We start from the raw sequence: 23,889 nt of genomic DNA, 5'->3' as shown, positions 1-23,889 counted from the left end.
TCAATGATGATAACAATGAGCGTTTTCCTTCCTAGGGTGGAACATCTTTTGAAGAGCTCAGACCCTGGACCCCTGATCTTAATGAGCTTTGCAGCCTTCAGTAAGTCGCCAACATATATCTGTACCTCAGAGCTCAACCAACCTTAAGTAATGTGTGGAGTGCTAGAGTACACCCTTGCAGGAGTCTCTCGGACCCACGCCAGATCTGAATCTTGTCTTGGCCAGTTTTCTCTATGGGTGAACCCTCCCAGCTTTCAGACCAACTGTGACCTCAGTTTGGAAAGTGGTGAGAATCACTGGTCCCACCTCATGGGGCATGACATAGATTGCATTGGTCAATCTATCTATAGCCCCAGACATTGGGGAGCACTCAGAAGATGGGGCTTTCCATTGTCCAAGCTAGTCCTGAACAACAAAGGGCTACCTGGGGATGCAGAGTAAGAAGTCAACTGAAGCAAGACTGAGATCACTTAGTAACTCCAAGCTGAAGAGTGGGCAAAGACCTCTGTTTCTTTTTTTTTTTTTTTCCCGAGATGGAGTTTCGCTCTTGTTGCCCTGGCTGGAGTGTAGTGGCATGATCCCAGCTCACTGCAACCTCCGCTTCCCAGGTTCAAGTGATTCTCCTTCCTCGGCCTCCCAAGTAGCTGGGATTACAGGCGTGTGCCACCACGCCTGGCTAATTTTTGTATTTTTAGTAGAGACGGGGTTTCAATATGTTGGTCAGGCTGGTCTCGAACTCCTGACCTCAGGTGATCCACCCGCCTCAGCCTCCCAAAGTGCTGGGATTACAGGCGTGAGCCACCGCGTCTGACCTGTTTCTTTTTTTTGAGACAGAGTCTCACTCTGTTGCCCAGGCGGAGTGCAGTGGCACAATCTCAACTCACTGCAGCCTCAACCTCCTCAGGCTCAGGTGATCTTCCCACCTCAGCCTTCCGAGTAGCTGGGACTACAGGCGTGTACCACCATGCCCAGCTAATTTTCATATTTTTTGTAAAGCTGGGATTTCACTGTGTTGTCCAGGTTGGTCTCAAAACTCCTGGGCTCAAGCCATCCTCTCGCTTCAGCCTCTCATAGCGCTGGGATTACGCACATGAGCCACTGTATCCAGCCAACCTCTGTTTCTTAACACAGTCAATTCAGCACCAAAATATCCAATTCTGAAATGTGGAGACTTGAGCATTTGTCCAGCTTCTTTTTGTTTTGTTCACTGCTGCAGCGTCAGTGCTTAGAACAGCGTCTGGTATGGAATAGGCACTAGGATGAGGCCAGGCAGGCACCACGGGCAGGAAATGCAAAGGGAACCTTACGCTAGGGGTTTTGCAGGTGTAGCAGCGACAGAGAGTGAGGCCTTCTTGCCTTTTGTGCCTGAGGTGCCTGCCTTGCCTCTGGCTGGTCCTCAGCGTGGTCTGGTACGTGGTAGGTATTCAGTACATAGCCGTTGAACGAATGAGTCCAGTTTTATAGAAACAACCAGATTTTTTACTTAACCTTTTCTCTCAGATGTTTTGACGTCAGCTTTGAGCAGCCTCGGACTAACTTGAAATAATTTCTGTGATTCTGAGACCCCCCAGGAAATGTAGATATTGTAATCACCAAAATGTCCATGATAAAGTTGCCATTCAACCTTTTTGGAGCACTGTGTCTCTGTCTTCTGCAGTTCTTGGCAGGCATTTCACACGTGCCAGGACTATGAAATAGGTCATGGCAAGCAGGTGGGAGGAGAAAGAGAGAAAGAGAGAGAGAGAGAATGTAGTAAGCACAGGCTGGCTACTGTCAAGGAAGATAATTTCCATGTAGTTAGAAAAGGCTGTGGAATGGCCATCTTCATTACCATTTTAATCTCTGCTCTCACCTGCTTGCTGGCTAATTTCGTTCTGTAACTGACCTTCACGTCAAAAGCAAGGTTGTACCATTTTAATACTTTGGGACATGTTGCCTTTGCATTTCTGAAACCTTTTCAGTTTTTTGTTTTGTTTTGTTTTGTTTGTTTGTTGTTGTTTTTTTTTTTTTTGAGACAGAGTTTCGCTCTTCATTGCTTAGGCTGGAGTGCAATGGCGTGATCTCGGCTCACTGCAACCTCCAGATCCTGGATTCAAGCGATTCTCCTTCCTCAGCCTCCCAAATAGGTGGGATTACAGGCATGCGCCACCACGCCCAGCTAATTTTGTATTTTTAGAAGAGACAGGGTTTCACCATGTTGGTCAGGCTGGTCTCGAACTCCTGACCTCAGGTAATCCACTCACCTCGGCCCCTCAAAGTGCTGGGATTACAGGCATGAGCCACCGTGCCCGGGCCAGTTTCATATTTTTTATTTAAAAAAATTATTAGTCCGGGCGCAGTGGCTCACGCCTGTAATCCCAGCACTTTGGGAGGCCGAGGTGGGCGGATCACGACGTCAGGAGATCGAGACCATCCTGGCTAACACGGTGAAACCCCGTCTCTACTAAAAAAATACAAAAAATTAGCCGGGCGGGGTGGAGGGTGCCTGTAGTCCCAGCTACTTGGGAGGCTGAGACAGGAGAATGGCGTGAACCCGAGAGGCGGAGCTTGCAGTGAACCAAGATTGAACTACTGCACTCCAGGCTGGGTGACAGAGTAAGACTCCATCTCAAAAAAAAAAAATTTTTTGTTTCATTTATATCCTATCAAAGTTTTTAAAAAATAATTCAGGCTGAATGCGGTGACTCACACCTGTAATCCCAGCACTTTGGGAGGCTGAGGCAGGAGAATTGCTTGAACCTGGGAGACGGAGGTTGCGGTGAGCCGAGATCGTGCCATAGCACTCCAGCTTGGGCAACAAGAGTGAAACTCCGCCTCAAAAAAACAAAACAAACAAAACAAAAATAATAATTCAACTTTGGAAAAAATAATACATTCATATGACCCAAAATGTAGAAAGAATGGGCACAGTGGAAAGTCTCCCCCAACTCTTAATCCTCCTCGACCTGGCTCCTGGCAGGTGCAGATATAGATTCTTATCCACCTCTGATTTTTTGTGTGTGAGCCACCGCCTAGCCTGTCATCATCTATATTTGGTCCTGAGCCTTGGGGTTTATTTTGAGGGTACTCCGGGGCACAGAGCGGAGCTGATCACCTGCCTCTATTCATGGCCTGCTTTCATCATTGGTTTGCGCAAGGGGACACTTTAAAAATTATTTATTTATATTATCAACACATGAATGAGTTAGCAAATTCAAATGATTTAGGCCGGGCGTGATTTAGGCCTGAGGTCAGGAGTTTGAGACCAGCCTGGCCAACATGGTGAAACCACGTCTCTACTAAAAATACAAAAATTAGCCAGGTGTGGTGGCACACACCTGTAATCCCAGCTACTCAGGAGGCTGAGGCAGGAGAATAGCTTAAACCCGGGAGGCAGAGTTTGCAGTGAGCTGAGATCGCACTACTGCACTCCAGCCTGGGCAACAGAGTGAGACTCCATCCCAGAAAAAAATATATAGATAGATAGATAATACCAATGAACCTTTTCCTTCATAGGGTGGAGCATCTTTTCTAGAGCTCAGACCCTGAACCTCCACTGTAATGAGCTCTGTATCCTTCAGCAAGTCATCACCCTTCTCTCTGCCTCAGTTTCCTCTTCTGCAAAGTGGAGGCAATAGTGTTACCTTCCCCAAAGTGGTACCGGGAGGATGAAATGAGATCGTGCACACGCAGCTTTTAGAACTGTGCCTAGGCAGCCGGGCACGGTGGCTCACGCCTGTAATCTCAGCACTTTGGGAGGCCGAGGCGGGTGGGTCATGAGGTCAGGAGATCGAGACCATCCTGGCTAACACAGTGAAACCCAGTCTCTATTAAAAATACAAAAAAATTAGCTGGGCGTGGTGGCAGGTGCCTGTAGTCCCAGCTACTCTGGAGGCTGAGAAGGGAGAATTGCTTGAACCCGGGAGGTGGAGGTTGCAGTGAGCCGAGATCGCGCCACTGCACTCCAGCCTGGGCGACAGAGCGAGACTCCCTCCCCCGCCCCCCCCAAAAAAAAGAACTATGCCTAGCCCAGAGCACGTGCCTCCCAAAGCTACCTGTTCCTGTTCTCCTTACCATCTCTCGAGTATTTCAACATAGATAACTTCAGGAATCCAAAGCATTGAACACCAGGAGGAGAGAAAAAAAAAAGCTTAATTCCAGAGGTTGTTCAAGAATCTATCTACCCATGGGAGGGCTGCGTTTGGTTTTCCCTCTTTGTCTCCGCCTTCTTTAAATAATGAACTGAAGTCTCTGGGTTTCTGCAGGCTGCACAAGTTGCCTAAGGCCATCGGGCCAGGGCAAACCTGGGCCATTTATTCTCCCCCTTTCAGCCTGTTCCTGTGTTTATACTACCCTGTTTAGTTTAATGCACATCCCAAGATTACCCCTAATACACATCCTCAGAAATGTTTATGGAAATTCTTTATAAGCAAACGGCTTTATTTCCCTTGAGTAGCTGCAGATACAAAGCAGCGGTCACTTTTTTTATTGACAGGCTTAAACACCTCGCGATACCCCCAGCCCCCAACCTGAGTAGATCTGTTACCCCAGCCCACCCACACATCCATCGTGGGATTCTGCAGTTATAAGAAGCCAAGACTTGCCCACTCTGGATCCATCCTAGATTCCCAGCCCCTAGCCATTGTTCCAAAGCGGGAATCTTTTTTTGTTTTGTTTTGTTTTGTTTTTCTAGAAACAGAGTCTCATGCTGTTGCCCAGACAGTGGCAGGATCAAAGCTCACTGCAGTTTCCAACTCCTGGGCTCAAGCAATGGTCCCACCTCACCTCGCTGGAACTACAGGCATGCGCCACCATGCCTGGCCAACTTTTTTAAAAAAATTTTGTAGAATCAGGTATGGTGGTTCACACCTATAATCCCAGCACTTTGGGAAGCCAAGAAGGAAGGATCACTTGAGGCCAGGAGTTCAAGACCAGCCTGGTTAATATGGCGAAACCTCGTCACTACAAAAAAATTAGCCAGGTGTGGTAGTGCACGCCGGTAGTCCAAGCTACTTGGGAGGCTAAGGTAAGAGGATCACTTGAGCCTCGGAGGTTGAGGGTGCAGTGAGCTATGATAGTGCCACTGCACTCCAATGCAGGTGGCAGAGCAAGACCTTGTCTCAAAAAAAAAAAAAAATTTTTGTTTAGAGATGGAGTCTTGCTATGTTGCCCAGGCTGGTCTCAAACAACTAGGCTCAGATGATCATCCCAACTCAGCCTCCCAAAAAGCTGGGATCACGGGCATGACCACTGTGCCCCAAAGCAGAAATCTTGACAACTCATAGACTTTTTGTTTCTTTCCTCTGCTGGTGGTTTTGTTTGGAGAGGGGGCAGAAAAGAGAGAAGAGAACCACATATCATTTTGTGTTTGCTTCCCATCCTGCCCCCGCAAAGATTTACTAGATGCCTATTAAGTGCCAGGCACTGTTCTAGGTGATGGGGATTCAGCAGTGAGCATGGGAGACCTCTCAACTATCAGATCAATTACATTCTGTTGGTAGAGGTGGACCGTAAGCAAAACAAAGAAGTGCGTAAATAGAACTGCTGAGGGTGCTTAATGCTGTGAGAATGGTAATATAAAATAATGCAATTAAGAGCTGGCCGGGTGCAGTGGCTCACGCCTGTGATCCCAGCACTTTGGGAGGCCAAGGCAGGTGGATCACAAGGTCAGGAGATCGAGACCATCCTGGCCAACATGGTGAAACCCCATCTCTACTAAAAATACAAAAATTAGCCGGGTGTGGTGGCATGCGCTTATAGTCCCAGCTACTCAGGGGGCTGAGGCAGGAGAATCGCTTGAACCCGGGAGGTGGAGGTTGGAGTGAGCTGAGATCACACCACTGCACTCCAGCCTGAGCAACAGAGCAAGAGTCCATCTCAAAAAAAAAAAAAAAAAGAAATAGGGAATCTCGGCCAGGCACGGTGGCTCATGCCTATAATCCCAGCACTTTAGGAGGCTGAGGTGAGCAGATTGCTTGAGTTCAGGAGTTTGAGACCAGAGTGGGCAACATGGCAAAACCCTGTCTCTACTAAAAACACAAAAGTTAGCTGGGCATGGTGGCTTGTGTCTCCTGTCGTTCCAGCTGCTCGGGAGGCTGAGGCACAGGAATTGCTTGAACCTGGGAGGCAGAGGTTGCAGTGGGCCGAGATCGCATCACTGCACTCCAGCCTAGGTGACAGAGCAAGACTCTGTCTCAAAAAAAAAAAGAAAACAAACAAACAAACAAAAAATGGTGGGCAAGGAAGACCTCCTTGAAGAGGTAACATTTGAGCAAAGACCTGAATGAAGTGAGGGAGAAAGTTCTTGGAAGGGTATTCCAAGCCCGGAGAACAGCAAGTGCACAGGCACTGAAGCTGGATCTGCTTGTTATATTGGAGGAAAAGCAGGAAGACCCATGTAACTAAAATCTAGTGATCCAGGGGAGAATGGTAGGAAGTCACATTGGAGAGGCAGGCAGAGACCAGATCATTAGGGCCTTGGAAGAGGGCCTTAGAACAAAGATGTGTAGATTTTGTTCTAGTTTCAATGGAAAGCCATCCAGAGCCTTACGCAGGAAAAGACATGATGGGATCCATGTTTTGTTTTTGTTTGTTTGTTTGTTTTTGAGATGGAGTCTCGCTCTGTTGCCCAGGCTGGAGTGCAGTGGTGTGATCTCTGCTTGCTGCAACCTCAGCCTCCCAGGTTCAAGCGATTCTCCTGCCTCAGCCTCCCAAGTAGCTGAGACTATAGGCGCCCGCCACCACACTTGGCTAATTTTTGTATTTTTAGTACAGACAGGGTTTCACCATATTGGCCAGGCTGGTCTCGAACTCCTGACCTTAAGAGATCTGCCCTCCTCGGCCTCCCAAAGTGCTGGGATTGCAGACGTGAGCCACCACGCCCGGCCGGGATCCATGTTTTTAAAGATCCCTTGGCTCCTGTACAGAGGATGATCTCTAGAAGGGGTGCAGTGAAAGCGGGAAAACAAGCTAAGAGGTTACTGCTTTGTTCAAGAGAGTGTCCAAGAGAGGATGGCAGGGCCGTCTCATCAGATCTAACTAATGAGATGAAGAGAAGCAATGAATTCAGAATGCAGCGTGTCCTTGGAGGGGCATACAGCAGGTTCACTGGTGGAGTGAAAGTGGCAATGATGAGAAGGATCATGGACAGCTTGAGCAACTGGGCTGGTGAGGGTGCCATTTTCCAAGATGGGTAGGATTGGAAAACGAGCCAACTGGACGGGGAAGTTTGAGATGCCTGAAGACACTCAATGGAGTTGTTATGTGAAAGTACAACACTTCAGGTTAATAATAGCGAAAGCCCACACCGACAACATTTGCCACACGCCAGGCACGTTTTTGTGTTTGTTTGACACTCTGTCGCCCAGTCTGGAGTGCAGTGGCGCAGTCTCGGCTCACTGCAAGCTCCGCCTCCCGGGTTCACGCCATTCTCCTGCCTCAGTCTCCTGAGTAGCTGGGACTACAGGTGCCCACCACCACGCCCAGCTAATTTTTTGTATTTTTAGTAGAGACGGGGTTTCACTGTGTTAGCCAGGATGGTCTCTATCTCCTGACCTCATGATCCACCCACCTCAGCCTCCCAAAGTGCTGGGATTACAGGCATGAGCCACCGCGCCCTGCCTATGCCAGGCACTTTTTAAGCAGTCTCCCACCCCTTATTTCACAGTATCCTGCAAAGTGATTGTAAAAATATTATCCCTATTTTATTTTACTTTATATTTTAGATAGGTCTTGCTCTGTTGCCCAGGCTGGAGTGTAGTGGCACCATCACAGCTCACTGCAGCTTGACCACACAGGCTCAAGCAATCCTCCAGCCTCAGCCTCCTAAGTAGCTGGAACTACAGGCACATACCACCATGCCTGGCTTTTTTTTTTTGAGATGGAGTCTCGCTCTGTAGCCCAGGCTGGAGTATAGTGGCCCAATCTCAGCTCACTGCAACTTCTGCCTCCTGGGTTCAAGTGATTCTCCTGCCTCTGCCTCCCGAGGTGCTGGATTACATGTGCGAGCCACCAAGCCCAGGCTATCCCCATTTTCTAGGTGATGAAACACAAACACTGAGCAGTTTAAATAATTTGCCCAAGGTGGCCGGGCATGGTGGTTCACGCCTGTAATCCCAGCACTTTGGGAAGCTGAGGCAGGCAGATCACCTGAGGTCAGGAGTTTGAGACCAGTCTGGTCAATATGGTGAAACCCCGTCTCCACTAAAAAATACAAAAATTAGCCAGGCGTGGTGGCGGGTGCCTGTAATCCCAGCTACTCAGGAGGCTGAGGCAGGAGAATCACTTGAACCCAGGAGGCGGAGGTTGCAGTGAGCTGAGAGCACGCCATTGCCCTCCAGCCTGGGTGACAGAGCGAGACTCAAAAATGAATAAATAAATAAATAAATAATTTGCCCAAGGTGACACAACCTGGATTTAAACTCATGGATGTCGGCCTCTGCTCTGCGTTGAATTGTATCCTCCCAAAAAGGAGATGTTGGAGCTCTGAGACCCAGCACCTCAGAATGTGTTTCTACTTGGAAATAGGGTCTTTACCGAGACCCTATTCCAATAGGACTGGTGACCTGTGGGAGAAATGTGGACACAGAGACAGACAGACATAGAGGGAAGATGACGGCAGAGTCACAGGGAGAAGACGGTCATCTACGAGCCAAGGAGAGAGGCCTGGCACAGATCCTTCCCTCACAGCACCCAGAGAGCCTTCAGACAATACATCTGTGCTGTGTAAGCCGCTCTGTCTGTGGCTCTCTGTTACAGCAGCCCCAGAAAACAAATAGAGACTCTTAATTGCCAAGCCATGTTCCTCCCATAGTACGATTTCTCATCAGATAGTCTATCTTCGCTGCTAAAACAGGTATTTCTGGATTGTAGAGGTCATGTGTGGCTTGCATATTTAGTATGAGGTATGTGAAAGTCACCTCATAGATATTAAATTATTTGGCTACAGCTTTGAGCTTGGCCTCTCTCTTAAGGATTACCTTGCCATAGGGACAGGAAGCCATCGTGATATAAAGGCTGAAGTTTCTGTAAGATTTTGATTTTCAATCTAACATGATATTAACAACTGTGCCCGTCGGGCATGATGGCTCACACCTACAATCCCAGCACTTTGGGAGGCCGAGGCGGCGGATCACTTGAGGTCAGGAGTTTGAGACCAGCCTGGCCAACATGGTGAAACCCCGTCTCTACCAAAAATACAAAAATTAGCCAGGCTTGGGGGTGCATGCCTGTAATCCCAGCTACTTGGGAGGCGAAGGCAGGAGAATTGCTTGAACCCAGGAGGTGGAGGTTGCAGTGAGCCAAGATTGTACCACTGCGCTCCAGCCTCGGCAACAGAGTGAGACTCTGTCTCAAAACAGACAAACAAACAAAATAATAACTGTACCTATACAAGGTCCCCAAGATAATTAAAAGGCTCACTTGAGCAGAGTAACTGAGGAGAGTCTTTTGGGGTTCTTTGGTTTTTTTTTTTTAGAGACAGTCTCACTCTGTCGCCCAGTCTAGAGTGCAGAGGCGCAATCTTGGCTCACTGCAACCTCCGCCTCCCAGGTTCAAGAGATCCTCCTGCCTCGGCCTCTCAAAGTGCTGGGACTACAGGCACATGCCACCATGTCCGGCTGAGGAATGTTTAATAAAAGGGGTATTTACCAAGATATAAGCAAGTTATAGAGAAATCAGCAGGGTTGATGAAGCACCCCGGGGCTACCAACAACCAAAAGCCCTTCCCTCTCCAAGGCCTCCAAAGGCAGCAGGAGGGAGTGGTTATCAGAAAATGGCAAGATCCATAGGAAAAAGGCCACCCCATGGGAGCTGTGGGTTTCAGTAGAGGGACACAGCCACTGCCAGACCATGGCCAGCCAGGGAGTTAATACCCCAGCCCCACCTTGGCCCTCCCATCTCCCATTCCTGCTCCTTATTGGCTGAACCCAGCAAGAAACCAGATGTCACAGAACCAGGAGATGTGGTCCCCACTGCCCGGCCTCTTGGGCACAGAGGAGGGAAGAGAAAATGGAGAGTGGATCCGGAGGGGCAAATGAAGTATTAATATTCTGTACACTCAGAATGTCCACAGAGTGAACACTGGCTTGCCGGCTGACCCCATTTCTTGAAAATCATCCTATCCCTGCAGGTTATTTATGTTGTTACCCTTTTGCAAGAACCACATAAAATATTTTACACGCTTTTAAAACTCATAAATGTAATGAAGCCAAGATGTTTCAGCAAATGTGCTCAATGGGCAAATCCTTCCAAAGATCTGCTCTCAGCTGACGTCAGGACAAAAGGCACATCTCACGGCCTGCAGAGCGTCTGACGTTAAAGCCAATAAATTCATCCCCCTGACCCACATGGCTTCCAGAATGTACAAGCTGTCAGTGGATCTTAAAAATGTATCTATTCCTTCATTCACTTCCTGCCGTTCGTCTCTTGCAAGTATTTACTGCTCTTTAAAAACTGAACTCCACCAGCTGGAAATGCATTAGTGCAGAGAGATGGCTGTACTTTGTTCTGGCAGGAATTGTGCATGCAACTTCCAATCTGACTTTTCTGAGACATTAATAAAAACACATGCGTCCTGAAATTTAGGTTGATAATCTTTGGGGGCTCAGTGTAAAAACCAGTAAGAGTTTTAGCACAAAGCCTGGCATTCAAAAAGAGAAGCTGGGCCGGGCGTGGTGGCTCCCGCCTGTAATCCCAGCACTTTGGGAGGCCGAGGCGGGCGGATCAGGAGGTCAGGAGATTGAGACCATCCTGGCTAACACGGTGAAACCCCGTCTCTACTAAAAATACAAAAAAAAAATTAGCCGGGCTTGGTTGCAGGCGCCTGTAGTCCCAGCTACTCGGGAGGCTGAGGCAGGAGAATGGCCTGAACCCGGGAGGCAGAGCTTGCAGTGAGCCGAGATCGTGCCACTGCACTCCAGCCTGGGTGACAGAGTGAAACTCCGTCTCAAAAAAAAAGAGAGAAGCTTGACTGGAATTTGAATATGTATCATGTGTCAAGCATGGCTCTAGCCTTTTACATGTGATAATCACATTCATCCTCCTAATAGATGTACAATGCAGGTGTTAATATCCCCATTCTACAGATGGGTAAGTGAGGCCCAGAGGGAGCTGAACCAACATGACTGGTGCCAGAAAGATTGCAGAGGGGAGAGCTAGCAGTCAATTCCAGGCTGTGTAATTTCAGAGGGTACTCTTAACCTCTATGCCTCTGTAAATGAACAATATTCTTGAAGCCAGGCGCAGTGGCTCATGCCTGTAATCCCAGCACTTTGGGAGGCCAAGGCGGGCAGATCACCTAAGGTCAGGAGTTTGAGACCAGCCTGACCAACATGACAAAACTCCATCTCTACCAAAAATACAAAAATTATCTGGGTGTGGCAGTGCAGGCCTGTAGTCCCAGCTACTAGGGAGGTGAGGCAGGAGAATCGCTTGAACTCAGGAGGCAGAGGTTACAGTGAGACGAGATCATGCCTCTACACTCCAGCCTTGGCAGCGAAGAATATTCTTGAAAAGTATAGTTTAGGTCAATAGCATGTGTAGACAGATACGGGTTTGAGTATTTGATAAATGAGTATCGATGATCTCTCTCTCTCTCTCTTGCTCTCTCTCTCTTGCTCTCTCTCTTGCTCTCTCTCTCTTGCTCTCTCTCTTGCTCTCTCTCTTGCTCTCTCTCTCTCTCTCTTTTTCTTTCTCTCTTTCTTTCTTTCGTGACAGAGTCTCACTCTGTCACCCAGACTGGAGTGCAGTGGCACAATCTCGGCTCACTGCAACCTCCACCTCCCAGGTTCAAGCAATTATCCTGCCTCAGCCACTTGAGTAGCTGGGACTTTTCTGTATTTTCGGGAAAGATGGGGTTTCACAGTGTTGTCCAGGCTGGTCTGGAACTCCTGACCTCAAGTGATCTGCCTGCCTCGGCCTCCCAAAGTGCTGGGACTACAGGCGGGAGCCACTGCGCCTGGCTCTTTTTCTTTTTTTTACCCTCCGACCCTCGATATCTGATGATGGAATATCTTGAGCCTCAGTCTTCAGGTCTACAGCTCGGGCTGAACTGAAGTTCTGATCCATGAGTACACCCAACACCCTAAGTTCTGGGTACCCGTTGGGTGCCGGGCACTCCAGCAGGCACTGAAAATACACATTTGGGTAAGATGGATGTGGCCTCTGCTTGGATGGTACCTGTAGTCTGGAGCAAGAAAGAGGTCTTAGCCAATCTCACAGATAAAAAATAGTAACTTCAACGAATGCTATTGGAGAAGTGCCCAGCTCTCCAAGGGTCCTGTGTGAGGGAACCTGACCTAGTTGGGGAGAAAGAAGAGACAAGACTGAAGACAGATGCTTGAGCTAGGGGTGAAGATTGAGTCATTAACAAGATCAGGGAAGGGGCCAGTCTTGGTGGCTCATTCCCGTAATCCCAGCATTTTGGGAGGCTGAGGCGGGAGGATAGCTTCAGCCCAGGAGTTCGAGACCAGCCTACGCAACAAAGCAAGACCCCATCTCTACAAAAAAAAAAAAAAAAAAAAAAAAAATCAGGCCAGGCGCAGTGGCTTATGCCTGTAATCCCAGAACTTTCGGAGGCCAAGGCAGGCAGCTCACCTGAGGTCAGGAGTTCAAGACCAGCCATGTCCAACATGGTGAAACCCTGTCTCTACTAAAAATACAAAAATTAGCCAGGCATGGTGGCGGACACCTGTAATCTCAACTACTTAGGAGACTGAGGCAGGAGAATCACTTGAACCCGGGAGGCAGAGGTTGCAGTGAGCTAAGATCGCTCCACTGCACTCCAGCCTAGACAACAGAAGGAGAGTCTGTCTCAAAAAAACAAACAAACAAAAAATCAGGGGCCGGGGGTGTGGTGGCAGATGTCTGTAATCCCAGCACTTTGGGAGGCTGAAGCAGGTTGATACCTGAGGTCAGGAGTTCGAGACCAGCCTGGCCAACATGGTGAAACCCCATCTCTACTAAAAATACAAAAATTAGCCATGCTTGCTCACTTGAACCCAGCAGGTGGAGGTCGCAGTGAGCTGAGATCGTGCTACTGCACTCCAGCCTGGGTGACAGAGTGAGACTCTGTCTCAAAATAATAATAATAATAATAATCAGGCAAGGCACAGTATTTCAGGCAGGGAGAATAGCCGGTGCAAAGGCCCTATGGTAAAGGAGAGGGTCTGAATGGAAGGTAATAGGAGGATACTGTTGCCTATGTGGTAGTCAGGGAAGAGCTCTGAAAGATGGACAGGAGAGCAGAGACCCAGATAAAGCGAGGGACTGAGCCGCGTGGATCTCTGCAGCAAAAATATCCTAGGGAGAGAGGAAAGTGAGGCAAAGGCAGGAGCCTGGTGGGAGGACTCAGGGAAAAGCCAGGGAGCCAGGGGGCCAGAGCAGAAGTGGGAACAGGGCTGAGAAAGGAAGTGAAACCAGAGAAGCAGCAGGGGACCGGCCCAGCACGGAGGGTTTCCAGGGCCTGGGAAGGCCTTGGGCTTTGCTCCTGGTCCCCAGCTTCTCTCCTCCTGTTAACGGATGTCCCTCCAAAAACCAATCCCGCCGCCTCCTAGCCCTGCCTGCCACCTCAGAACCTTCCTTACTCCTGATCCCCCATGAATACGCAAGCTTTCCTTCTGAATTTCATCCTTCCCTTCAGCACTTATAATCTCTCCCATCTTTAAAACAAAAACGAAACCCTCCCTTGGCCACCATCCCTCTAGCAACTGTCCGGTCTCTCTCCTCCCTTAACAGCCTCCCTTAGCAAAAGGTGCAGGTCCACTTATTTCTCATTTCCCCTCCATTGATGTCTCCTGTCCCTGGAAGCGGCCCCCCAGTGTGCTTCCTGACTCTCATCCCTTCTCTCAAATCCAACAGCCCTTTTCCCAGCCCTGATGTTGATCTCTCAGCAGCATCAAGATACTGAGGAGTGTGGATAAGTCCTGCTTTCCAGAGAGAGCCCTCAGGTAACCATCACTCACCCCTTTGGGCTACTCCCATTTCTTTTTTTTTTTTTTGAGACGGAGTCTTGCTCTGTCCCCCAGGCTGGAGTGCAATGGCGCCATCTCAGCTCACTGCAACCTCTGCCTCCTGGGTTCGAGTGATTCTCCTGCCTCAGCCTCCTGAGTAGCTGGGATTATAGGCATGCGCCACCATGCCCAGCTAATTTTGTGTATGTTTAGTAGAGACAGAGTTTCACCATATTGGTCAGGCTGATCTCGAACTCCTGACCTCAGGTGATCCACCCACCTCGGCCTCCCAAAGTGCTGGGATTACAGGTATGAGCCACTGCGCCCAGCCTACTCCCATTTCTTAATGGCTCTTTCTCTGTCTTCGACCTATGACCACACTCCCCTGCGGCACCAAGGCAGACCCAAGGACATTGTCACTTCTTTTTTTTGTGTGATGGAGTTTCACTTTGTCGCCCAGGCTGGAGTGCAGTGGCATGATCTCGGCTCACTGCAACCTCCGCCTCCCAGGTTCAAGCAATTCTCCTGCCTCAGCCTCCCAAGTATCTGGGATTACAGGCGCCCACCACCACGCCTGGCTAATTTTTTGTATTTTTAGTAGAGACGGGGTTATACCATGTTGGCCAGGCTGGTCTCAAACTCCTAACCTCAGGTGATCCTCTCACCTTGGCCTCCCAGAGTGCTAGGATTGCAAGCATGAGCCATCGTGCCCAACCAACATTGTCACTTCTTACTAGATACTCTCTCCCCAGGCATCTCCTCCTGCAGCCCCCACACCATCCATGAACCAGCATCTTCCCAAGTCCCGTCTCCACCCCAGACATCTCTTGTGAAGTCCAATGACCTTCTCAAGCAATCCCGCGGGATTTGCTTCTTCAGCAATAGTGGCTGCTGTGAGTGGAGCCCTGTTCTAAATGCTGGGATCCAGAAGTGAGAGAAACAGTTCAAATTCCCAGCTCCTGCAGTTCTAGAGGAAAAGAGAGACAAACAAATAAGTAGAGAATGTGATGTTGGGTATGGAACTTTCTTCTATGACAACAATAGAGCAGGAAAAGTGAGCTCCAGCAACGGAAGCACCCATCCACTGCGGGGCCACAGTGTCTGTGATCGGGGGTGCTCCCTGGCTGCCGGATTGCACTGTGGATCTCAGTACTTGCAGAGCAGGAAAAGTGAGCTCCAGCAACGGAAGCGCCCGTCCACTGCGGGGCCACAGTGTCTGTGATCGGGGGTGCTCCCTGGCTGCCGGATTGCACTGTGGATCTCAGTACTTGCAGAGCAGGAAAGGTGAGCTCCAGCAACGGAAGTGCCCATCCACTGTGGGGCCACAGTGTCTGTGATCGGGGGTGCTCCCTGGCTGCCGGATTGCACTGCGGATCTCAGTACTTGTAGAGCAGGAAAAGTGAGCTCCAGCAATGGAAGCACCCATCCACTGCGGGGCCACAGTGTCTGTGATCGGGGGTGCTCCCTGGCTGCCAGATTGCACTGTGGATCTCAGTACTTGCAGCACATAGTAGGTGTTCAGGAAATATCTGTTGGACAAGGATCAATCTTGTAGTATTATCAGGAGAAATATAAGAGATACAGTATCTATACAATGAATTCCACTAAGAAGAAGGATGATACATGATGGTTCAATAAAATGTATTGTTTATTTTTTGATAATAAATATTTTGTATTAACATAATAAATACTTACACAAGCATTTTTTTTTTTTTTTTTTTGAGATGGAGTTTTGCTCCTGTTGCCCAGGCTGGAGTGCAATGGCGCGATCTCAGCTCACCACAACCTCCACCTCCTGGGTTTAAGCGATTCTCCTGCCTCAGCCTCCCAAGTAGCTAGGATTACAGGTGCCTGCCACCATGCATGGCTAATTTTGTATTTTTAATAGACATGGGGTTTCTCCATGTTGGTCAGGCTGGTCTCGAACTCCCAACCTCAGGTGATTCGCCGCCTCAGCCTCCCAAAGTGCTGGGATTACAGGTGTGATATGCAAGCATTTTGTAAATATGATGATGATGATGATATTCATCATTGTTCCTATAGTGCTCTTAGTTTCGTTTTCCCAAGTGGTAGCACGCACATAACCTCATCAGATGCTTTGAATAGGTGTCTATGTTAGGTGAAGATAGCCACCGAGGGAGGTTTTACGGACTGGGTGGAGCAGTGTTGTTGGGCAATGTGGTCCAGGTGTGTAAGACAGGCTGCCACCCCCTCTCCCCACTTGGTGATTACAAAGCAACATCTGCTGGTACCAAGACAGTCATAATCTCTCTCTCTCTCTCTCTCTCTCTGTGTTTTTGTTTGTTTGAGATGGAGTCTCACTCTGTCTCCCAGGCTGGAGTGCAGTGGTGCGATCTCGGATCACTGCAACCTCCGCCTCCCAGGTTCCAGAGTTTCTCCTGCCTCAGCCTCCCAAGTAGCTAGGATTATAGGCACCCACCACCACGCTCAGATAATTTTTTGTATTTTTAGTAGAGATGGGGTTTCACTATGTTGGCCACGCTGATCTCGAACTCCTGACCTCAGTTGATCCACCCACCTTGGCCTCCCAAATTGCTGGGATTACAGGCGTGAGCCACTGCACACAGCCTGTTTTTTTTTTTTTTTAAAGACAAGGGGCTGGCTCTGTCACCCAGGCTGGAGAGCAGCAGTGAGAGCATAGCCTTGAACTCCTGAAGTCAGTGGATCCTCCCACTGCAGATTCCCGAGAAGCTGGGACTACAAGCATGCACCACCATACCCAGTTAATATTTTTAAAAATTTTTTTGTAGGCTGGGCACGGTGGTAGAGACAAGGGTTTCACTATATTGCCCAGACTTCTCTTGAACTCCTGGCCTCCGGCGATCCTCCTGCCTGGGCCTCCCAAAGTGCTTACAGGTGTAAGCCACCGCACCAGGCCCAAGAAGGCCATGATCTCTGAAGGAGGTCAGGTGTCACCTTCTCAGAGCAGCCTCCCTAACCACTGGGTCCAAAGTCTTCTCCCCACGGTCAACTTCATGGGGTCTGTGCTCAGAAGGGCATCATGCTTGGCTGAACACTCTGCTGTTAGCATCTTGCATTTCTTTTTTTTTTTTTTTTTTTTTTGAGACTGAGTCTTGCTCTTTCGCCTAGGCTGGAGTGCAGTGGCACGATCTCGGCTCACTGCAAGCTCTGCCTCCCAGGTTCCCGCCATTCTCCTGCCTCAGCCTCCCAAGTAGCTGGGACTACAGGCGCCTGCCACCACGCCTGGCTAATATTTTGTATTTTTAGTAGAGACGGGGTTTCACCGTGTTAGCCAGGATGGTCTCGATCTCCTGACCTTGTGATCCGCCCTCCTCGGCCTCCCGAAGTGCTGGGATTACAGGTGCGAGCCACCACGCCCGGCTTGGAGTCTTTATTTTCATTTCGCACTGGGCCTAACTAATTATATAGCAGGCCCTACCCCAACTTGCTAGGCTCCCCCTCAACTAGAGAGGTAGGAACTGGAAGGACCAGATGGAAGGTGGTTTCACCCAAGCTTCTGGGGAGCGATGGGGGTGAGGCAGGGAATGGCATCCTTGAGGTCTGTCTCCAGGTTGCCTTCCATCTCGCCCTCTTCATTTTCTTCTCCACAAGCATCTAGGGCACTCTTTTCCAGGGTGAATCAGGTCACCTCCCTCCCCAGCTTAAAGCCCCCATCACTTAGAATGAAATTCAAATCACACGCAGGGCCTACAAGGCCCCTGTGATCTGGTCCCACCCACCCCTAACCTCAACTTCTCCCATCTTTTTTCTTGGCTGTACACCAAGGACAGTAGCTTCATTTTTGATGCCTCAAAGCTCCTTCCTACCTCAGGGCCCTTGGTGTTTTCTAGAACATCCTTCCTGTAGCTCTACAGGTCTCTGCTCCAAGGGGGCACCCATGAACATCTCATCTGGCCTCCACCTGCAGTCTCTCCCTAATTCTATTATCTTGTTATTCCCTTACAACGCCTGTAACAATTTTGCATTTCTTATTTTATTTTATTTTTTTTTTGAGATGGAGTCTAGTCCTGTTGCTCAGTGCTAGACAGTTGATCATGCAATGGTGTGATCGTGGCTCACTGCAACCTCTGCCTCCCAGGTTCAAGCGATTCTCATGCCTCAGCCTCCCCAGTAGCTGAGATTACAGATACGTGTCACCATGCCCGGCTAATTTTTGTATGTTTAGCAGAGTTGGGGCTTTACCAAGCTGGCCAGGCTGGTCTCAAACTCCTGACATCAGGTGATCTGCCTGCTTCGGCCACCCAAAGTGCTACAGGTGTGAGCCACTGTGTCCAGCCAATTTTTTTATTATTTTATTTTATTTTTAGAGACATAGTCTTGCTCTGTCATCCATGCTGGACTGTAATGGCGCAATTTTGGCTCACTGCAACTTCTGCCTCCTGGATTGAAGCTATTCTCCTGCCTCCCAGTAGCTGGGATTACAGACACTCACTACCAGTCCCATCTAATTTTTTGTATTATTAGTAGAGATAGGGTTTTGCCACATTGGCCATGGTTGGTCTCGAACTCCTGACCTCAAGTGATCCACCCGTCTCGGCCTTCCAAAGTGTTGGGATTACAGGTGTGGGCCACCATGCCTGGCCTATTTTATTTGTGTATTGTTTGCTTGTTTATTGTCTGTCTTTCTCCCTGGACTGTGAGCTCCATGAGGCAGGACCTCCTTTGCTGAATCTCAGAGGTAGAGCCTCGAGGGCCCTGTGGGTAGCATGAAGACACAAATGGCCAACCGGCAGTAGACAGGTTGATGCAAAGCCTAGACCCAGTGCTGGAGGAGGCAATGCCCTGGGATGGAGCACAGCTTCTTTCAATCCCAATTTCTGCATATGTGAAAAGGGAATGATAAAATTACTTCTCAGAGTTGGAAGGACAATTACATAAGGGACCCAGCACAGTGTTTCAAATGTAGCTGGAACCAGATAATTACTGGACTTGCCTGATTAACTCTTCTCAGAGGACCAGCTCCTCAGAATCTGCTCCCCAGTCCCCCAAATCCCACATTCATTTCTTTTATGTTCCCTATAAAAATATTCCAGAGGTATACAGGTCTTTTAGTGAAGCTGTGGAATTTTCCATCGGGAGTCAGATACTGAGGACAATGGTGAAATTACCCAGCTTCAGTGATCATTCCCAGGGTTTATGTGGAGCTAGTCAACTCACCTCCAGCAACATTTCTGGAAATGAACTCACTGCTTCTGCTCCTCCTCCCCCGATAAGCTCTCTGCCTTGGTGAAAGATGTGGAGATTTCTAGCACCCTCACTCCCACCAACTTCACATCCTCCTCCACTTCACCTACCCACTCATTCATTCACTCACTCATTCATTCAATAGCTAACCTCTGTTTTTTGTTATTTATTTATTTATTTTGAGATGGAGTTTCACTCTTTCGCCGAGGGTGGAGTGCAGTGGCACGATCTCGGCTCACTGCAACCTCTGCCTCCTGGGTTCAAGCGATTCTCCTGCCTCAGCCTCCCGAGTAGCTGGGATTACAGGCATGCGCCACCACGCCTGGCTAACTTTTGTATTTTTAGTAGAGACGGGGTTTCGTCATGTTGGCCAGGCTGGTCCCGAACTCCTGACCTCAGGTGATCCACCCTCTTCAGCCTCCCAAACTGCTAGGATTATAGGTGTGAGCCACTGTGCCCAGCCAACATTTGTTTAATATCTTTTGCGTGACAGCACAGGGCTGGAATCATAGTTAGCTTGTTTCGAAGTCCTGTGAATTAGGTGTCAATGATGATAATAATATCAACAATAATATCGGACATTTATTGAGCATTTCCTCCACTGAGAGATATGTGAATATAGTACGGAGGTTGGCACACTCTTTCTGTAAAGGAACAGACAGAAATATTTTAGGGGCCGGGCACGGTGGCTCATGCCTGTAATACCAACACTTTGGCAGGCCAGGGCGGGAAGATGGCTTGAGCCCAGGAGTTCAGCTTTGGCAACATGGTAAGACATTGTCTCTACAGAAAAATTAGGCCAGGCCCGGCACGGTGGCTCACTGGCTCACGCCTGTAATCCCAGTACTTTGGGAGGCTGAGGTGGGCAGATCACGAGGTTAGGAGATCGAGAACATCCTCGCTAACACGGTGAAACCCCGTCTCTACTAAAAAATACAAAAAATTAGCCGGGCATGGTAGCGGGTGCCTGTAGTCCCAGCTGCTTGGGAGGCTGAGGCAGGGGAATGGCGTGAACCCGGGAGGCGGAGCTTGCAGTAAGCCGAGATTGTGCCACTGCACTCCACCCTAGGTGACAGAGCGAGACTCCGTTTCAAAAAAAAAAAAAAAGAGAAAAGAAAAATTAGGCCAGGCTCAGTGACTCACACCTGTAATCCCAGCACTTTGGGAGGCCAGGGTGGACAGATCACTTGAGGTCAGGAGTTTGAGAACAGCCTGGTCAACATGGTGAGACCCCGTCTCTATTAAAACTACAAAAATTAGCCTGGCATGGTGGTGTGCACCTGTAATCCCAGCTACTTGGGTGGCTGAGGCAGGAGAATCAGGCTTAAACCTGGGAGGAGGAGGAGGTTCTAGTGAGCCGAGATGGCACCACCGCATTCCAGCCTGGGCAACAGAGTGAGACTCTGCCTCAAAAAAATAAAAATAAAAAATTAGGCCAGGCACAGTGGCTCACACCTGTAATCCCAGCACTTTGGGAGGCAGAGGCGGGCAGATCACCTGAGGTCAGGAGTTTGTGACCAGCCTGGCCAATATCGTGAAACCCCGTCTCTACTAAAAATACAAAAATTAGCCAGGCGTAGAGGTGGGTGCCTGTAGTCCCAGCTACTCAGGAAGCTGAGGCAGGAGAATCGTTTGAACCTGGGAGGCAGAGGTTGCAGTGAGCCAAGATCGTGCCACTACACTGCATCCTGGGCAACAGAGCGAGACTCCGTCTAAAAAGACACACACACACAAAAAAAGTAGCCAGGCATGGTAGTGTGCCTGTAGTCTCACTACATGGTAGGCTGAGGTAGGAGAACCGCTTAAGCCCAGGAGGTTGAGACTGCAGAACCATGTTTGTGCCACTGCGCTCCAGCCTGAGTGATGGAGTGACACCCTATCTCAAAAAAGAAAGAAAGAAAGAAAGAAAGAGAGAGAGAAAGAGAGAAAGAGACAGAAAGAGAGAAAGGAGAAAAGGAAAGAAGGAGAGGAAAGAAGGAAGGAAGGAAGGAAAGGGAAGATTTTAGGTTTTACAGACCAAGAGGCACAATCAAGAATATGATGTAGGTACACAAGTGAGAAAACAAATTTTCACAAATTTGCAATTGATGAAATTCAAAATATAATAACAATTTAATTTTCTCCTAATATAGGTCTACTAATGAGAAGAATGGAATTCTTTTAGAGGGGATGACATGTTGGTTAACTGGGATTCAAAGTAAATGTTCATCATCAAATAGATTCAAATGTTCATCTCTAAAGCCCACTGTTAGCTCGAAGGTCATACAAAGACAAGTGGTGGGCTGGATTTGGCTCAGGGGCTGACACCCAGTATGGTCCTGAGGCGGTGGCCTAGTTCTATAGCTGAATCTTGGTCATTACTTTCTATACCTCAAAGTTCTCATCTGGAAAATGCATCTGTTAATAATAGTAATTATCCCATGGGGTAAACGATTAGATACAAGCAAAGTGGTTCAGACAGCGTCTGGTCCTACGTGACCAATTCTATAAACCCGTTTTTTTTTTTTTTTTTTTGGAGACAGAGTCTCGCTCTGTAGCCTGGGCTGGATCCAGGCTGGAGTACAGTGGCGTGATCTTGGCTCACTGCTACCTCTGCCTCTCGGGTTCAAGTGATTCTCCTGCCACAGCCTCCCGAGTAGCTGGGATTACAGGCGCGCATCACCACGCCCAGCTAATTTTTGTATTTTTAGTAGAGATGGGGTTTCACCATATTGGCCAGGCTGGTCTTGAACTCCTGACCTTGTGATCCACCCACCTCGGCCTCCCAAACTGCTGGGATTACAAGCATGAGCCACCGCGCCATGCCCATAAACCTGTTTCTTATCTGACCCAATCCCCAGCCCTGTCACCGGCCCCCAACACCTCCTCAGTGTCTTCTGGTTCGTCATGGCAAAATCTCCTTTATCCTCACTTTTTTTTTGGAATGTTCTTGCCCTAATTGGCCCTTGGTTCTCCCCTGGGGACACTGCTTCTCCCCCAGCTCTCTCCAGGGGCTCTGTTTCCCTCTGTCACCCTGGTGCACTGACTGGAGTTGGGCTAAGTGAGTTTCTTGCCTCTTGAGGCCTCAATTATCCATTCTTCCTCCCCAAAGCATTCAGCTGAGACTCAGAAGCTCAGACTCACCTGTTCTTGTCTATGCCCCCTCCTCATTGCCTCTTCTGCAGACCCGAGAGCCTGCTCCTCAGTTCCTAAAGACACTGTCACCCGACTGTCTTGCTCACCTACAATACTTCTTGACATTTTCAGTATTTGGTAAGATGACCCTTTGATACCTCAGCTGCTCAGCTCCTTGTCCTCCTCTCCATGAGGCTCCTGTCATCCACCCCACCTGAGCAGGTGCTCCATACCCTCATCCTTTCCAGCCACGACATCGGCTCCACCATCTCAATTTCAAGCATCTTTTCCTCCGACTATCCCCTAAAATCTTTCTGGCTTTGTCCCTTTGGGACCCCAAGTCCAATAATCCCTTGATTTTCCCCCAACCTCCATGCTCACAAACCTGTTTTACTCCTCTTCACTTCCTCCTGCTCTGCCTCTCTTACCAGGCTTTGAGTCTAGGGTCCATCATTGTAATCCCCCACATTCAGCCTCAGTGCCCCTGTTCTTTTATTCTCTGTCATACTTGCTTGGCTAAACCTCATTCCTTTTCAATCCAACTCTTAGTCCATTCTGCACCTGGACAGGTACCACTGAAAATGTCTGAGGGGAAAAAAAAAAGCACTACCACAGCTAACTGGTTTCCCTTCAAATGCATGACCATAGCCAGGTGCCGAACCTCATGCCTGTCATCCCAGGACTTTGGCAAGAGGACCACTTGAGGCCAGGAGTTCAAGACCAGCCTGAGCAACATAGCGAGACCCTGTCTCTACAAAAAATAAAAAAATTAGCCAGGTGTGGTGTTGTGCACCTGTAGTCCCAGCTACTCAGGAGGCTAAGGATGGAGGATTGCTTGAGCCTGGGAGGCGGAGGCTGCCGTGAGCCATGATCGCACCACTCCAACCTGAGCAACAGAGCAAATCCCTCTGAAAAAAAAATATATATATATATATTTATTTAAATATATATAAATATTTATTTAAATATATAAATATTTATTTAAATATATATATAATTATTTATTTAAATATATATATATATAATTTTAAGAAAAATGAAGAAATAGTCCACTCACGCCTGTAATTCCAGCACTTTGGGAGGTCAAGGTCGGCAGATTACCCAAGGACAGGACTTCAAGACCAGCCTGACCAACATGGTGAAACCCCGTCTCTACTAAAAATACAAAATTAGCTGAGGCAGGAGAATGGTGTGAACCCAGGAGGCGGAGCTTGCAGTGAGCCGAGATGGCACCACTGCACTGCAACCTGGGCAACAGAGAGAGAGACTCTGTCTCAAAAAAAAAAAAAAACAAAAAAACAAAATTAGCTGGGCGTGGTGGCACAGGCTTGTAATCCCAGCTACTCGGGAGGCTGAGGCAGGAGAATCGCTTGAACCCGGCAGGCAGAGGTTGCAGTGAGCCGAGATCACGCCATTGCACTCCAGTCTGGGCAATGAGAGTGAAACTCCATCTCAAGAAAAAGAAAAGAAAGAAAAGAAAAGAAGAAAAGAAAAGAGGGAAGGAGAGAAGGAAGGAAAGAAGGAACAAAGAAAAGAAGGAAGGAGGGAAGGAGAGAGAGAAGAAGGAGGGAAGGAAGGAAGGAAAAGAAGGAAGGAAGAGAAAAAGAAAAGAAGGAAAGAAAGAGAAAAGAAAGAAGAAAGAAAAGAAAGAAGAAAGAGA

At 48.6% G+C, this 23,889-nt stretch overlaps 1 long non-coding RNA gene across 1 annotated transcript in view; it reads left to right on the top strand.

The window, feature by feature from the left end:
• Window positions 1–10,555, top strand: part of LOC104003621 (uncharacterized) — a 30,614-nt gene extending 20,059 nt beyond the window's left edge. The window contains exons 2-3 of the long non-coding RNA XR_676303.3: window positions 36–100; window positions 8,379–10,555. This is a non-coding gene — a long non-coding RNA (uncharacterized LOC104003621). The remainder of the gene's footprint in view (window positions 1–35; window positions 101–8,378) is intronic.
• The last annotated feature ends 13,334 nt before the right edge of the window (window positions 10,556–23,889 follow it).

This window comes from Pan troglodytes, chromosome 21 (assembly GCF_028858775.2).
Source record: "Pan troglodytes isolate AG18354 chromosome 21, NHGRI_mPanTro3-v2.0_pri, whole genome shotgun sequence".
In the NCBI taxonomy this organism is placed as follows: domain Eukaryota; kingdom Metazoa; phylum Chordata; class Mammalia; order Primates; family Hominidae; genus Pan; species Pan troglodytes.
This window is presented reverse-complemented; position numbering and strand designations above follow the sequence as displayed.